Source organism: Macaca fascicularis, chromosome 6 (assembly GCF_037993035.2).
Source record: "Macaca fascicularis isolate 582-1 chromosome 6, T2T-MFA8v1.1".
Classification (NCBI taxonomy): Eukaryota; Metazoa; Chordata; class Mammalia; order Primates; family Cercopithecidae; genus Macaca; species Macaca fascicularis.
In genome coordinates, this window is record NC_088380.1 from 57,269,800 (window position 1) to 57,288,449 (window position 18,650).

Here is an 18,650-nt window from a genome sequence, read left to right on the forward strand (position 1 = left end):
GGCTTAAGTAGGTAAACAAAGCCCTGGGAAGATAGAACTGGGTGGAGCTCACAGCAGCTCAAGGAGGCCTGCCAGCTCTGTAGACTCCACCTCTTGGGACAGGGCACAGCTAAACAACAACAACAACAACAACAACAAAGCATCAGAAACCTCTGCAGACGCAAACGACTCTGTCTGACAGCTTTGAAGAGAGCAGTGGATCTCCCAACATGGAGGTTGAGATCTGAGAACAGACAGACTGCGTGCTCAAGTGGGTCCCTGACCCCTGAGTAGCCTAACTGGGAGACATCCTCCACTAGGGGCAGTCTGACACCCCACACCTCACACGGTGGAGTACACCCCTGAGAGGAAGTTTCCAAAGCAAGAGTCAGACAGGTATACTCACTGTTCAGCAGTATTCTATCTTCTGCAGCCTCTGCTGCTGACAACCAGGCAAACAGGGTCTGGAGTGGACCTCAAGCAATCTCCAACAGACCTACAGCTGAGGGTCCTGACTGTTAGATGGAAAACTATCAAACAGGAAGGACACCCACACCAAAACCCCATCAGTACGTCACCTTCATCAAAGAGGCTTAATGAGAGGCAGATAAAACCACGAAGATGGGGCAAAAGCAGGGCAGAAAAGCTGGAAATTCAAAAAATAAGAGCGCATCTCCCCCTCCAAAGGAACGTAGCCCATCGCCAGCAATGGATCAAAGCTGGACGGAGAATGACTTTGACGAGATGAGAGAAGAAGGCTTCAGTCCATCAAACTTCTCAGAGCTAAAGGAGGAATTACATACCCAGTGCAAAGAAACTAAAAATCTTGAAAAAAGAGTGGAAGAATTGATAACCAGAATAATTAAAGCAGAGAAAGCCATAAACGAATGGACAGAGATGAAAACCATGACACGAGAAAAACGTGACAAATGCACAAGCTTCAGTAACCAACTTGATCAACTGGAAGAAAGAGTATCAGCGATTGAGGATCAAATGAATGAAATGAAGTGAGAAGAGAAATCTAAAGAAAAAAGAAGAAAAAGAAATGAACAAAGCCTGCAAGAAGTATGGGATTATGTAAAAAGACCAAATCTACATCTGATTGGTGTGCCTGAAAGTGAGGGGGAAAATGGAACCAAGATGGAAAACACTCTTCAGGATATCATCCAGGAGAACTTCCCCAACCTAGTAGGGCAGGCCAACATTCAAATTCAGGAAATACAGAGAATGCCACAAAGATACTCCTCGAGAAGAGCAACTCCAAGACACATAATTGCCAGATTCACCAAAGCTGAAATGAAGGAAAAAATCTTAAGAGCAGCCAGAGAGAAAGTTCAGGTTACCCACAAAGGGAAGCCCATCAGACTAACAGCAGATCTCTCAGCAGAAACTCTACAAGCCAGAAGAGAGTGGGGGCCAATATTCAACATTCTTAAAGAAAAGAATTTTAAACCCAGAATTTCATATGCAGCCAAATTAAGTTTCATAAGTGAAGGAGAAATAAAATCCTTTACAGATAAGTAAATGCTTAGAGATTTTGTCACCACCAGGCCTGCCTTACAAGAGACCCTGAAGGAAGCACTACACATGGAAAAGAACAACCGGTACCAGCCATTGCAAAAACATGCCAAAATGTAAAGACCATCGAGGCCAGGGAGAAACTGCATCAACTAATGAGCAAAATAACCAGTTAATATCATAATGGTAGGATCAAGTTCACACATAACAATATTAACCTTAAATGTAAATGGACTAAATGGTCCAATTAAAAGACACAGACTGGCAAACTGGATAAAGAGTCAAGACCCATCAGTCTGCTGTATTCAGGAGACCCATCTCACATGCAGAGACATACATAGGCTCAAAATAAAGGGATGGAGGAGGATCTACCAAGCAAATGGAGAATAAAAAAAAAAGCAGGGTTTGCAATACTAGTCTCTGATAAAACAGACTTTAAACCATCAAAGATCAAAAGAGACAAAGAAGGCCGCTACATAATGGTAAAGGGATCAATTGAACAGGAAGAGCTAACTATCCTAAATATATATGCACCCAATACAGGAGCACCCAGATTCACAAAGCAAGTCCTTAGAGAGTTACTTAGACTCCCATACAATAATAATGGGAGACTTCAACACTCCACTGTCAACATTAGACAGATCAACGAGACAGAAAGTTAACAAGGATATCCAGGAATTGAACTCATCTCTGCAGCAAGCAGACCTAATAGACATCTACAGAACTCTCCACCCCAAATCAACAGATTATACACTCTTCTCAGAACCACATCGCACTTATTCCAAAATTGACCACATAATTGGAAGTAAAGCACTCCTCAGCAAATGCACAAGAACAGAAATTATAACAAACTGTCTCTCAGACCACAGTACAATCAAACTAGAACTGAGGACTAAGAAACTCAATCAAAACCGCTCAACTACATGGAAACTGAATAACCTGCTCCTGAATGACTACTGGGTACATGACAAAATGAAGGCAGAAATAAAGATGTTCTTTGAAACCAATGAGAACAAAGATACAACATACCAGTATCTCTGGGACACATTGAAAGCAGTGTGTAGAGGGAAATTTATAGCACTAAATGCCCACAAGAGAAAGCTGGAAAGATCTAAAATTGACTCTCTAACATCACAATTAAAAGAACTAGAGAAGCAAGAGCAAACACATTCAAAAGCTAGCAGAAGGCAAGAAATACCTAAGGTCAGAGCAGAACTGAAGGAGATAGAGATACAAAACACCCTCCAAAAAATCAACGAATCCAGGAGTTGGGTTTTTGAAAAGATCAACAAAATTGATAGACCGCTAGCAAGACTAATAAAGAAGAAAAGAGAGAAGAATCAAATAGATGCAATAAAAAATGATAAAGGGGATATCATCACCGACCCCACAGAAATACAAACTACCATCAGAGAATACTATAAACACCTCTATGCAAATAAACTAGAAAATATAGAAGAAAAGAATAATTTCCTGGACACTTACACTCTCCCAAGACTAAACCAGGAAGAAGCTGAATCCCTGAATAGAACAATAGCAGGCTCTGAAATTGAGGCAATTATTAATAGCCTACAAACCAAAAAAAGTCCAGGACCAGATGGATTCACAGCTGAATTCTACCAGAGGTACAAGGAGGAGCTGGTACCATTCCTTCTGAAACTATTCCAATCAATAGAAAAAGAGGGAATCCTCCCTAACTCATTTTATGAGACCAACATCATCCTGATACCAAAACCTGACAGAGACACAACAAAAAAAAGAAAATTTTAGACCAATATTCCTGATTAATATGGATGCAAAAATCCTCAATAAAATACTGGCAAACCAAATCCAGAAGCACGTCAAAAAGCTTATCCAGCATGATCAAGTGGGCTTCATCCCTGGGATGCAAGGCTGGTTCAACATACACAAATCAATAAATGTAATCCAGCATATAAACAGAACCAAAGACAAAAACCACATGATTATCTCAATAGATGTAGAAAAGGCCTTTGACAAAATTCAACAGCCCTTCATGCTAAAAACTCTCAATAAATTCGATATTGATGGAACATATCTCAAAATAATAAGAGGTATTTATGACAGACCCACAGCCAATATCATACTGAATGGGCAAAAACTGGAAAAATTCCTTTTGAAAACTGGCATAAGACAGGGATGCCCTCTCTCACCACTCCTATTCAACATAGTGTTGGACTTCTGGCTAGGGCAATCAGGCAAGAGAAAGAAATAAAGGGTACTCAGTTAGGAAAAGAAGAAGTCAAATTGTCCCTGTTTGCAGATGACATGATTGTATATTTAGAAAACCCCATTGTCTCAGCCCAAAATCTCCTTAAGCTGATAAGAAACTTCAGCAAAGTCTCAGGATACAAAATTAATGTGCAAAAATCACAAGCATTCTTATACACCAGTAACAGACAAACAGAGAGCCATATCATGAATGAACTTCCATTCACAATTGCTTCAAAGGGAATAAAATACTTAGGAATCCAACTTACAAGGGATGTAAAGGACCTCTTCAAGGAGAACTACAAACCACTGCTCAGTGAAATAAAAGAGGACACAAACAAATGGAAGAACATACCATGCTCATGGATAGGAAGAATCAATATCATGAAAATGGCCATACTGCCCAAGGTAATTTATAGATTCAATGCCATCGCCATCAAGCTACCAATGAGTTTCTTCACAGAATTGGAAAAAACTGCTTTGAAGTTCATATGGAACCGAAAAAGAGCCCACATTGCCAAGACAATCCTAAGTCAAAAGAACAAAGCTGGAGGCATCACGCTACCTGACTTCAAACTATACTACAAGGCTACAGTAACCAAAACAGCATGGTACTGGTACCAAAACAGAGATATAGACCAATGGAACAGAACAGAGTCCTCAGAAATAATACCACACATCTAGAGCCATCTGATCTTTGACAAACCTGACAAAAACAAGAAATGGGGAAAGGATTCCCTATTTAATAAATGGTGTTGGGAAAATTGGCTAGCCATAAGTAGAAAGCTGAAACTGGATCCTTTCCTTACTCCTTATATGAAAATTAATTCAAGATGGATTAGAGACTTAAATGTTAGACCTAATACCATAAAAACCCTAGAAGAAAACCTAGGTAATACCATTCAGGACATAGGCATGGGCAAGGATTTCATGTCTAAAACACCAAAAGCAATGGCAACAAAAGCCAAAATTGACAAATGGGATCTAATTAAACTAAAGAGCTTCTGCACAGCAAGAGAAACTACCATCAGAGTGAACAGGCAACCTATAGAATGGGAGAAAATTTTTGCAATCTACTCATCAGTCAAAGGGCTAATATCCAGAACCTACAAAGAACTCAAACAAATTTACAAGAAAAAAACAAACGACGCCATCAAAATGTGGGCAAAGGATATGAACAGACATTTCTCAAAAGAAGACATTCATACAGCCAGGAGACACATGAAAAAATGCTCATCATCCCTGGCCATCAGAGAAATGCAAATCAAAACCACCATGAGATAGCATCTCACACCAGTTAGAATGGCAATCATTAAAAAGTCAGGAAACAACAGGTGCTGGAGAGGATGTGGAGAAATAGGAACACTTTTACACTGTTGGTGGGATTTTAAAGTAGTTCAGCCATTATGGAAAACAATATGGTGATTCCTCAAGGATCTAGAACTAGAAGTACCATATGACCCAGCCATCCCATTACTGGGTATATACCCAAAGGATTATAAACCATGCTGCTATAAAGACACATGCACACGTATGTTTCTTGCGGCACTATTCACAATAGCAAAGACTTGGAATCAACCCAAATGTCCATCAGTGGCAGACTGGATTAAGAAAATGTGACACATATACACCATGGAATACTATGCAGCCATAGAAAAGGATGAGTTTGTGTCCTTTGTAGGGACATGGATGCAGCTGGAAACCATTATTCTCAGCAAACTATCGCAAGAACAGAAAATCAAACAGTGCATGTTCTCACTCGTAGGTGGGAACTGAACAATGAGATCACTTGGACATGGGAAGGGGAACATCATACACTGGGGCCTATCATGGGGAGGGGGTAGGGGGGAGGAATTGCATTGGGAGTTATAACTGATGTAAATGACGAGTTGATGGGTGCTGACGAGTTGATGGGTGCAGCACACCAACATGGCACAAGTATACATATGTAACAAACCTGCACGTTATGCACATGTACCCTAGAACTTAAAATATAATAATAATAATAATAATAAAAACTGCTAATCCAAAAAGAACAAAAATTAATTAAATACCAAGAACATACTTTGCCAGATTGTCATCCTAAATTAGGTGATACTGAAGTTGTTCAGACATACAATTTGAATAAATTCCATGGTCTAACTCAAATTACCTATAATAACCCATCAGTTATCAGTGCTATGTACCTAAATTGGAGAAACAACTGGAATTCAAGAGGACATAAGTCCAGTGTTAAGCATGGATTCATGGAGAACCAGGACGGCTGCCTTGTCCTTCCTGAATCCTTAAAGCTTTTGTTATTAAAGGTTCTGCCTTCCATGACTCATCATGGAAAAGATAAAATTATCCAAATTAAATATATATTGGTGTGGTGACTTCTAAATTGCTAAAATAGTTTATGATCAGTGTTTAGTTTGTCAAACCCATATTCCTGGGAAGACAATAAAACTTCTGGCACATCTGGCTACCTGATGGGCCATTTAAACATTTACAGAGGGATTTCATTCAACTGTCATTTTCAATACATTTTTTTTTTTTCTGGTTATACAAAAGCTTTCCCATGCAAGAGAGCTGATGTTATGGCAGTAAATTATTGTGTTGCGGTGTATTTTCATCGAGTAAATAAAGCTTTTCATGGTTCAGTGACTGGGGATAGTCAACCCCTTCACAATTTAGAACCTGAGGACTGGATCTTCTGAGAACATCAGAAAAAGACTTTCCTTGCTATCCATACTACAGCAAAAACTTTGGGACTTTGAACCTGGGTTTAAAATCTCACAACTGAGAACAGGGTCCCTCCAAACTCTTGGAAAGGTATACCCATTGTTAAGCTTTACTTAAGGTAAAGCTAACCAGGGAAATTTTTCTCCAGAAGAAGATGGCATCCTTTATGCGAACAGCTTTTCACAAGATCACAGATCAAGACTTCTACTATCATGAGACTCTTACCTTTGAATATTTTTTCCTTGCTTGTGCCTTTATGAATAAGAGAAGTGAAAAGGGGGTCTGTTATGTGCACTTATGGAGTATACTTTCATTTGTGAAGGATTTTGCAGCTGACCTTATACATGGATAACCTTATACTTTGATAGAGGTGAAGGCCCAGTGTATGTGAGAAACTTTAATGGTATATATGTTGCCTCACAATCAGTCAGAAACAGAACACTGGTTCCCTCCTCTTAACCCACATCATCAGTTAAAGAGAACATTGCCAGGGGGCCTTCACTCTTCTAGAAGGGCATCATTTGTGAGGTCCTTTTTCCATGGTTTGGAATAAAAGAGGCAACAAATAGAAATGTATGCCTCATAATAGACTCTATAGCAGATTCTGCTGTGAAGATTATACTTACACAATAGACTTTAAATTATCTTGGGAAAGTTATACTAAATAATAGAATTGGCTAAACAGAGAAGTATCTGTGCAGCTGCTGGCACTTATGGCCTATGGAGAAGACATCAGGTATTGTAGAGATTCAGTTGCAGGGAATTAATGAAAAGACCACTTAGTTAAGCAAGTAGACTCTTTAGCTCATTCTTTGATCTATTCAGTATTAGGTGGTTTGGTTTATGGGGACTCTGGGTAAGGAACATACTCCAAACTTTTGGTATTATCCTCCCAATAGTCATAATAGTCTCCCTGATGTCCTGTATTGTCTCAAAGGTTTTAAATATTTGCATGCAGCCATCTCTAGAATGTCAAATGGTATCTCTTCAAATACCATGCAGAGCTGAAAGAAATGTGCAACAATGAGTACGCTGTAACCTATGAATGACATGCTGAGACTGGAAACCTAAAATGACGGTAACTTAGAGTGGTGCTAAGGCCCTAAGTTTCAGTCACACTGTCACCTAAGTGAAAACCTGGCTGAAATGGGGAACTTTCTTAAACAAAATTATGGGAGGCCATTGTTTTGGACTAAGCTCATGCACTAGGCCCCAACAGACCAAATCAAACCAAAATGGAGTCACTCATGCTAAATGTGACATAATCAAACTAAGACATTAAGGAAACACATAGATCCTAGAACAGACAAGGTTTTGTTTTGCTCCTGTAAAGAAGATGTTCCAGTATAAGGGATACCCTCAAGTCCTTGTTCTTGCCTTTGAAAAATTCACTGTTCTACTGTTTCTCAGTAGTTTTCAAGACCAAATAAGTATGTTTGCAATGGTGATAGTGACATCAATGACTAAAGGTTTGGTCAATCTCTCAAAATTGAGAAAATGACCAAAAGGGGGCAATTGTTAAAGTGAACTAAATATAGCCTAAGAAGGGCTCCACAATTCTGTATTTGAGTCCTTGTGGACGAACTACAACGTAACTTAATCAGTAGACAAGACTAGAAACCAAACTTAGGAGTTTGGTTTGTGCCTGTAACAACAGCTGAGTCTTGGTCAATCCCAGCAGTCATACTTCAACCATTCCTGCACTGCTGAGTGTTCAAACCATGTTCAAATAACGCAAACGTCAACCTGTAACCAATCTTACTGTTTTTGTACCTCACTTCCAATTTCTGTATGTCACTTTACTTTTTTGTCTATAAATTTGTTCTGAGCATGAGGCACCCCTGGAGTCTCTCCGAATCTGCTGTGATTCTGGGGACTGCCTGCTTCGCGAATTGTTCATTGTTCAATTAAACTCCTTTAAATTTAATTCAGCTGAAGTTTTTCTTTTAACAGTCCTACAAAATCTTCACTGGCTAAGCTATAAGAGGAGGCCTTCAGGTGATGTTTAATATATCAAGTTTTTATTTTTAATAGGTAGTATATACTTGGATATCAAGAGCCTGTTTTGAGCATAGTATTTTGGACACAGTGGATCTTGAATTCACCAGGGTGCTTGATACCCTTCGTAGGATAGCTGGATTAAATGTAACTTGCTGGAAGTGTCTGATTAGAGTAAAGTAAATGTAGGGGAAAAGTTCTAGCAGCAAGGTATAGATTTGGTAATTGTACCCTTACCCAACTTTGTTAGAAATTGGATTGGCATTTGTTACAACACATCATATTAGTTGTTCATATTCCTGCCTCCTCTCCAACATCCACTCATTAATTCCCAAGGCATCATGGACTTGAACTGTGCCAGGCACAGTGCTGATGCTGAGTGTCCCAGTGGGAAATTGGCCAGCTGTTTTCCCTCTGTCATGGAATTTATAGTTTTATAAAGTCTTTCAAGGCAGAAAATAGGTCTTATTTAATTGTATTCAAATAAACACAATAGATGCTTAACAAATATTTATGAATCTTGATAGAAATTTTGTAGGGTATATATATCACATTTTCCAAATTTTGGATGCTGTTGGAGATATACTCAATATATTGAATAAGGGATTCTAGATCTAAAAGATTTTTAAATCTCAATTTTTCAATCTGGAATTGCAGTGAATAAGACTGAATTTTTAGAGATGTGATTTAAGAAACACTCAAGGTAGAAATGGCCCCGAGTAAGGCCTGGACTGCAGCCAAGGGGAACTGTAGGCTGCCTGGCCTGGTTGGTCAGTGCCAGGGCTGGGCTAAGAAATCATGGTACCAAGAAACACCAGTATTTAAGAGATGATGGCATCTGAAACCCACAATGTTAAAAAGCAGAACTTTTGAAATAATATTTAGGATCATTTCGTTGATGGACCTAGGAAAAGCATTTCTAATTTCATTAATAAGAACAAGAAGGAAGTTAAGAAATCACAACAGTTGGCAGTTTATATAAATAGAAGAGTTGGACAAGCTGTGAAAAGTCCAGATAAAACTATGTAAGGTAATCTAGCCAGGCACAGTGGCTCACACCTGTAATCCCAGCACTTTGGGAGACCAAGGTGGGTGGATCACGAGGTAGAAGATTGAAACCATCCTGGCTAACATGGTGAAACCCCGTCTCTACTAAAAATACAAAAAAATAGCTGGGCGTGGTGGTTGGCACCTGTAGTCAGCCAGGGAGGCTGAGGCAGGAGAATGGCATGAACCCAGAAGGCAGAGCTTGCAGTGAGCCAAGATTGCACCATTGTACTCCAGTCTGGGCGACAGAGTGAGACTCTATCTCAAAAAAAAAAAAAACCCAAAAACTATGTAAGGTAATCTTTCATAGAAAGTTAGTTCATGATCCCTTTCTAAACCTCTTTTACAGGAAAAACAAACAAAACAAACAAAAAAACACAGTCCCCTAGAAGTGGAGCTGTGACATGGCAAATAGAGAAAATGAACTGGTTTGTGCAAACCACCTGCCTGAAAAATTATACCAGAGTAGTCAAATATATTTGCTTAACCCCAGTGATTCCGATTTTTCACAGACATAAAGCCCATCATCACAATACAGTCAGTATTTTTCTCAAGTTTCTCAGGATCATGAAACAAATGGCCCAAGTTTTGCTCAGCAGGAATTTGAAATTGAATGTAGCTTTAACTTTCTGGAGAAAGAAGTATATGTGAATTTGCATCTTGTTTGGTGAGAATAGAAGATCTTGGCATTGTGGTAGATTGCCTTCCTGTGCTCACCAGTAGTTTATAGGGAGAAAAACAATATATCTTACTTGAAGGTTGGGTAGTCTCGTTGCCTCTAGTAAATTCACTATGTAAAAGCAAATTTGAAAAATACCTAACATTTGGTTTAAACTGGCTTCAAGCAGTCATTAAAAGGTGGTGGTCAGAACTATTGTCCAAAAGAGAAATTATAAATAATGGAAATATTCAGGTTTTAAAACAACAGTTAAATGGATTGTGGGAGCAGGAAAACCATCTTACTTTGGTTCCAGGATATACTGGTAATATAGCTAAGGAAGCAGATGCTTATTTATTACCAGTGAGAGATTTAATCAACTAAAGAACATTTGTTTATTCAAAACATCCCTGGACTATATAATTTACAAGAAAAAGAAAGATTTCTTCTGAGAGATGTGAACTGTGGAAGAAATTAAAACGATTTTTTTTTTTAATTTTAAAAAGTCACATAATAAAACCATGAATGAAACCGTAACAATCTACTTCACATAGAAGTGAAAAAATACCCAAAAGAAACAGCTTTAACTTTAGTGAGATGAAAGTACACTATGGAAAATGTTGACCTTGCTCCATTTGGGGTTTATATAGTTATTTGCTAACATTGTTAAAGAACTACTGGATCTTAATACAATCCTGCATAAAAATATAATTTATATTATGTGAAAAACTAAGAGAAGGCGTATGGCTAGGAACCCTAAAGAGCAATCATCAGTAACTTTTTGAAGACTGTGTTTTAATGAAAAAACAAATATGTGTGGCTGTCATTTTGTATTTAAAATAATGAAAGTTTAAAACATCATGGCAAAAATCAATCTTAAATATTTTTGTCCATACTAAGATACTGTGTATGAGAAATGCCTATGATACCAGTATCTGTTTTAAAAAATTAAAACCAACTGTGCTTCTGGCATGATGAAAATCATTAAATTAAATCAGGGGTTTATATTTATGTGGAGTGTTGTTGAAACATATTCCATACCATTTTTAAAACTTGAAAATATCTGACCTTTGTGCCAGAATCATCATGTCATGTACATATATGTATTACTCCTGTCTAACCCTATCTAAAGAAAAAGGTTAATATGTATCAGTATAAATATTTAACTGGAAATGTACATGGAGTTGGCTAGTTTACTTCACTTTTTATTGTATATGGATTTCTAATATATCTCACATCTATATCATTTAAACATTCTTGATTTGAGTAAGTTCACTAAATACTTCTTTTTTAAAAAGCCCATTCGAGGTAGCTGTATAGCTACAGGATGAAGGACACATCCCCTTAATACAAGTTTCTATGAAAATAACTTAATAATTTTGGTTAAATTTCAACCCTTTGACATAATTTAACTTCTACTATAACAGTGAGTAAAATCTGAGATGGCACAAAAGTGTTCAAGTAAAAGGAAAGAGTAATTAAATTGTTAGAGTATAATCAGAGTTAAGTTTTTCACTCCAGAACTCACATTTTAAGAGAAATTCAAGGAAGTGCTGAAGGAATTAATGTTGGTTCTTCTGGTGAAGAGAACCAGAAGAAAAAAGCTAACTTTAAACATACTACATATTCTCAAATGGAAGGTGAATCATATAAATATTGCAGGACTCCAAATGGAATAAAATTATAAAGAATTAGATCCTTGACTCATAGCATTAGAATCAGGAATACAGGAAGTTTTCCAACTGTCAGGTCACCCTATCCTGAGGAGGCCCATGTGAGAAAATGAAGGAAAGCCTGAAGACCAACTGGAGAGCCCTTACCTCACTAAGAGCTGAGTCCCAGTACCTGTTGTTAAAAAGAATGGGGAAGTCATTTGTGGGAGAAAAAGCTATAGATCAGAAACCTGAAAAGCAGGACATTGAAGTGCTAAAATCACAGTGGTTTGTTTACAAACAATTGAGATATTTAATAGAAATGGGGAATATGTTAAATGTAGAGTAAGTCATCAGAGAGAGACAAGGCTTGAATGGAGAAAATGCCCAGATTAGGGAAATCTTGTGGTTGCCATTTTCCAAACATGGCATTCTCTTTTTATGAAGTTCTAACTATTAATGATATGGATAGGAGGCAGGGATACTGGGTAAAAGAAGGTGGGTCCCTGGCAAAGACCCCTCCATTAAGCCTGGAAACCTGTGGCCCTAAATGGGAACAGGCATTTCTGTTTTCACACCCAAATGTTGCCTTTTGGCCCAGCACACCCACCTATCCTGTACCCATATGAACCCCAAACCTCAGGTTCCACAAGCAGAAGAGCAGGAGGAACAGAAGAGCAGCAGAGTGGCAGGGCAGCTTGACAAAGGAGAGAAGAGAAGGAGCATCTGAATGTTAGAGGAGTTCAGCCATGGGACAGCTAAACTCCAGGGGAAGATCATCTTCCCACTTCATCCCCTTTCCAGCTTCCCATCCATCTTGTTGGGAGCCACTTCCACCCAGCAATAAAACCCCTGCATTTGCCATCCTTTGGTTTGTCCATGTGATCTGACTCTTCCTGGACACTGGACAAGAACTCGGGGACCAAGAGGGCACTTAAGGTGTCTGTAGACAGCAGAGCTAAAAGAGCACTGTAACAAGCCCACTGGGGCTTTGGGAGTCACAGGCACCCACCCCTAGACACTACTGTGGAGCTGGAGCCCCAAAGTGCTCACCTTGGCTCCTGCACCTGCTCATCTGTGTGCTCTCCCTCCCACAAGTGGTTTGAGTGCATGGCTGCTGAACAGACGAGCCACACCACTATTGTACATCCTGTGAGGGGGGACAGGGAACTCTCCCATTTCATTAATACCTTTGTTCATCAGGTATGGGTTCTTAAAGCAACATGATTCTTGGAGGGGCTAGCACGTAATTCAGTTTAATTTAACTATACATGTTTCAATAAGTAAAGTTCTTTAAATGTATGAGACTACCTGTTTCCTATTGCTGGAAGAATTCTGAGACAAGGTGTATCTCTGAATTCTTCAAAATGTGAGAATTTTTCATAATGACGGTCTTAGAAAGGTTATTTCTTTCACACACTGCACTTTAAGTTTGGAGTTTGATGAGAACCTCAAAGTATGGAAGGAGTTGTATTTTGTACATTTGAAATTAAGATATCATTAGTCAATCCATCTATGTATAGGTTGCTTGCAATAACCATGATATTTGCATTTCTGATTGTATAGATTTTTTAAAAATCTTTATTTTAATATGATGGTTTAGGTATTAATGTATTTTATGTTTTACCTGTGATTTTAAATTAGCATTTGGAAAAAATCTAGCAGCCAAGAATTTCTTAAACAATTAAGTGACATCATTTATATCTTTTTTTGTTTTGTTTTGTTTTTTGAGATGGAGTCTCACTGTATTGTCCAGGCTGGAGTCCAGTAGCACATTCTTGGCTCACTGCAACTTCCACCTCACAGGTTCAAGCGATTCTTCTGCCTCAGCCTCCTGAGTAGCTGGCATTACAGGCATGCACCCCCACACTCAGCTAATTTTTGTATTTTCAGTAGAGTCAGGGTTTCACCATGTTGGTCAGGCTGATCTCAAACTCCTGACCTCATGATTCGCCTGCCTTGGCCTCCCAAAGTGCTGGGATTATAGGCATGAGCCATGGTGCCAGGCCTCGTTTATGTCTTTTAAAACTTTGAGATAATCCTTGTTAACACTAATATTAAAGAAAAATACTGACGATTAATATCCTAAATGAATTTGAAGACATAAGCTGGTCCCTAATCACTACCTAAATGTAAGGCCAGCATAGGAGCCTTAAAAATCCCTTTACATAAAAACTAATCTTAAACCACTCATAACCAAAGTGTAAATCTCAAGACTACTAAATTTCAGTAGTTTACTTCAATACCTTTTCTCTAAACTAGCTTGTGTTTTTTGCTTTCTGCTGCTATTTTTTGTTTTGTTTAGACTTTTTTCTCTCTTCCTCCTGAGAGAAGGATAGAATGGTGGGAGAGCTGGAAATTCTCTGGGTTACAGGGTAAATCCCGCTTGGCTGCATGTGACTGCCTCATTTAGCAGCTAGGACTACTGTAAAGCAATGCCCAGCACTCACTCTTATAGTCTTTTATGTAATATAATATATATTTTTAAAATTGATTGTAATTTTTTAGCACTTTGGGGGCTGCTGGTGGTCTCTTTTTCAGGCTAAATAGACCAACTGCTGCTGCTAAAAGAGTTTATTCGACCACCCACACTTGGAAGCACAACCTCCTTCTCCCTGCGTTTCCCTGAAGTAGCAGTCAGCAAGGCCTGTGCAGTAATGACTGTGAGCAGCCTTCAGGCTCAGAAAAATGTCACAGCTTGCTCCCTAGAGCCTCCAGTGCCCCCATTCAATCAGTGCTCAACTGCATGACGCACCCTGGAACTTAAAATGAAAGCCCTGGATTCATGGCCAAAAATACAAACTCCCTACCAGCTCTTCCTGTGGGAGTTATTCAAGTTCTTAGTTAGCTCACCAACGGTTACCTATACTCTCCTTCTGTCCCAGATAGCAAGGAAAAAAAGGCACAACTGTAACATTTGCTGCATCAAGGCCTCAGCTGGGATGCAGAAAGACTTAAAAACAGCAGGCATATGCGTTTTAAAACAACATTTTGACAGATAAAGTCAAGTGATAAAATATAGTGAACTTATAATTACCCCTGCTATTGGAGGGAAGCAAAGAAGGGGATAGGCCAAAACAGGCATATGCCAACTCATGAAATTTAATTTTATTTTCCTCTGAAACTACAGAATTTGAGTGTTGTGTGTGTGTGTTTCCAATTATGGTAAGGGGTGATAATTTTCAGGCCCAGATAACTGCAGAAGAATAGGAACAGCAACAATAAATTAAAATTTTGCTATAAATATTTCCATCGCACTCTGCAGCAAGAGGCACATGCACTTGCTCCAGGAGTATTACATACAAAATATTGGGTGGCCTATGAGCATCTACTTGAGAGATGCCTGATAGAAAATGGACTAGGAGGTTTTGGCCGCAGGAAGATAGTGTAATAATACTTGTAGAAATTTACATCAATAATCATAAAAATTTGATGACTACACAACCTTATCATCCCTGGCACCCCAGGAACTTCTTATATTCTGAGTTTGTTTTCTCAACAGTCTCATTTTCTAAACTGTCAAACTTTGTTGTTACTTTGGTAGAGGTAAGAGTTCAGAAAGAATTAAACCATTTCTATTACTTACTACCATATTTTGTTTTATTTTATTTTTTATTTTTTTGAGACGGAGATCTCAGCTCACTGCAAGCTCCGCCTCCCGGGTTCACGCCATTCTCCTGCCTCAGCCTCCCGAGTAGCTGGGACTACAGGCGCCCGCCATCTCGCCCGGCTAGTTTTCTGTATTTTTTAGTAGAGACGGGGTTTCACCGTGTTCGCCAGGATGGTCTTGATCTCCTGACCTCGTGATCCACCCGTCTCGGCCTCCCAAAGTGCTGGGATTTCAGGCTTGAGCCACCGCGCCCGGCCTACTTACTACCATATTTTGAAATGATTTTCTCCACAGCACAAAAGTGCAAATTTAATACATGCGACATGTAAGCAGAGAGATATCTTCTAGCATACATACCAAATCTTGGCTCACGATTATTTTAGTTGATAATTTAAATTTATCTTAGAATGTCAAAGACCAATACCTGCTCATTATTCCATAAATTATAAAATTCAATTATGCAAGCACACTGCAGGCCTTATTAATTTAAAATCAGATTCACACCCTTTTTTTTTTTTTTTTTTTTTTTTTTTGAGACAGAGTCTCGCTCTGTCGCCCAGGCTGGAGTGCTGTGGCCGGATCTCAGCTCACTGCAAGCTCTGCCTCCCGGGTTCCCGCCATTCTCCTGCCTCAGCCTCCCGAGTAGCTGGGACTACAGGCGCCCGCCACCTCGCCCGGCTAGTTTTTTGTATTTTTTAGTAGAGACGGGGTTTCACCGTGTTAGCCAGGATGGTCTCGATCTCCTGACCTCGTGATCCGCCCGTCTCGGCCTCCCAAAGTGCTGGGATTACAGGCTTGAGCCACCGCGCCCGGCCTAACACCCGTTTTTGCATATGAAACTTTGGACAGTAATTTGAGTTCATAATAACTGACTTTATTTTACCTTCATAAATGTATACATTACTATTTCTTTGTGAAATATGGCTTCTTTCTTGATTGGGGAGACTAACAGAAGTTCAGCAAATCTGAAGATCCTACTGATAGGTGTGTCCATCATTGCTGAGGAAACTGGCATGCTGAAAAGCTAAAAATGTCCCCAAGCTAAAGAATCTTTATTCAACTAGCTGAGCAGAGATGGACATGTGAATGAATCACTTTTCTCAAAATTTTATTCAAAAACTTAAACATTTTTGAAAGCAAATAATATGATGAATCATATTGATTTACATAAAAATATAGCATTTTGGCCTGGCATGGTGGCTCACACCTGTAATCCCAGCAGTTTGGGAGGCCCAGGCAGGCGGATCACGAGGTCAGGAGATCGAGTCAATCCTGGCTAACATGGTGAAACCCCGTTTGTACTAAAAATACAAAAAATTAGCTGGACGTGGTGGCACGCTCCTGTAGTCTCAGCTACTTAGGAGTCTGAGGCAGGATAATCGCTTGAACCCAGGAGGCGGAGGTTGCAGTGAGCTGAGATCATGCCACTCCACTCCAGCCTGGGTGACAGAGAGAGACTCCATCTCAAAAAAATATCTATATATCTATATATCTATATATATGTATATATATATATAAATGTGTTTGTGTATATATATATATTTAGCATTTTATTAGGTAGAAAATAGAATTGGTTTCTTTTGATTCTATTAACCTTATGTAGGTGGGAGTGAAAAATTGTCTCTCATTAGAAAAATGAGAGTCAGTTATAAAAGTGACTAAATGGTATAAGGAGAAATTAAAGAAACAGAAGGTGGTAATTGATTTTTAATGAGGCTTTGTAATATGAGATTTGATGTAATTATTTATTCCTCTTATTCATGCCATAAAATATTGTGTATTCAAAAACAAAAAAGGGGCAGCAGCATGAGAAGAATTGTTTTGTGTAGAGTAATTGTGTGATTTTTTAACAAAATTTTGCAAAACATTGCTAACTTCTCCCCCAGCGTTTTGAGAAGAGAGTGATATATTTGTGACGCAGGACTATGAAAGATGATAAAAGTAATAAAATGCCACCTGCATTGTTTGAATGCTTTCTGTGAGAATCTAAGTTTGCACATATCATCATCATCATCATCATCATAAATCTATTTATCAAATACTTACCACGAGACAGATGTTGCTTTTTTAACCAGAATCTTATCTTACTGATTTAGTTTTCTTTACAGGGCAAGTATATCAATTTAGATCTTACATGAATTCGTAGATCCTTAGATTTTACATACTGTATGTTAACAATGTCTAGAAGACCAACTTGTGGTGAAAAAAAAAGACTATAGTATTCATTCATATATACAATATGAAGCAACGTATATTTTCTGTGTATTTTTCATATAAATGTAAATAATTAGTTCCATGTTATGCAAACTTTGGGTAACAGAAGTAGCTTCCTTGTTATTTAATACTAAGTTATAGCAGCCACATTATAAGAACATCATCTCTGCATCAAGCATATGAAAATACATATGCTGGAAAGTGAAATCCTCTGGGCTGAAATCCTTTGTGACTCACTGGTAATAATCATTCTAAGATATCAGCTGAAAAGTTTAGGGGGAAAAAAAAAAAACAACCTGAATTACAATGCAGAAAGTGCAGAACAGAAACGTTCTTGGGGTGGTTTTTATTTTGGGCTTCCGTGGTAGGCAGAATGATAGCTCTGCAAAGATGCTCATGTTCTTATCCCTAAAACCTATAAGTATGTTACCTTACAATGTTAAAGAGGCTTTCAGATGCGGTTAAGTTAAAGATTTTGAGATGGGGGAGAGTCGCCTGAATTACCTAGGTGGGTCCTATGTAATCACAAGGGTCCTTGTAAGAGAAAGGTCAGAGTTAGAGAAGGAGGTATGAGGATGGAAGCAGTGGTCAGAGTGCAGGAAGGAATGGAAATGCAGGCAACATCTAAAAGCTGGAAAAGGCAAAGAAACAGGCTTTTCTCTTAAAGCTTCCAGAAAAAATATTGCCCTACCATCCCGCTTTCAGACTTTTGATATGCAGAACTATAAGATAATATACTCAAGTTGTTTTAGGCTACTAAGTTTGTGGTAATTTGTTATAGTAGGAATGGGAAACTAATACGGGCTTCACACTCAGGAAGATTCTCATTTAGACTATAATCTCCAAATTAATTATACACAGTTAGAAATACAACGACATGACTGAAAAACGAAGGCACTGTTCATTCAAATTTATGTCCAATTACTAGACTCCCAGCATGATGACTTTTTAAATAAATCCTTTGTCTTGTGAATAAATAAATGTGTTGTAAATGTTTAAAGCATAATTTTGCTAAATGTAT

At 38.6% G+C, this 18,650-nt stretch overlaps 1 pseudogene; it reads left to right on the top strand.

The window, feature by feature from the left end:
• Positions 1-9,279: 9,279 nt before the first annotated feature.
• LOC102115156 (KATNB1-like protein 1 pseudogene) lies at positions 9,280-10,537 on the top strand (annotated as a pseudogene).
• Positions 10,538-18,650: the final 8,113 nt, after the last annotated feature.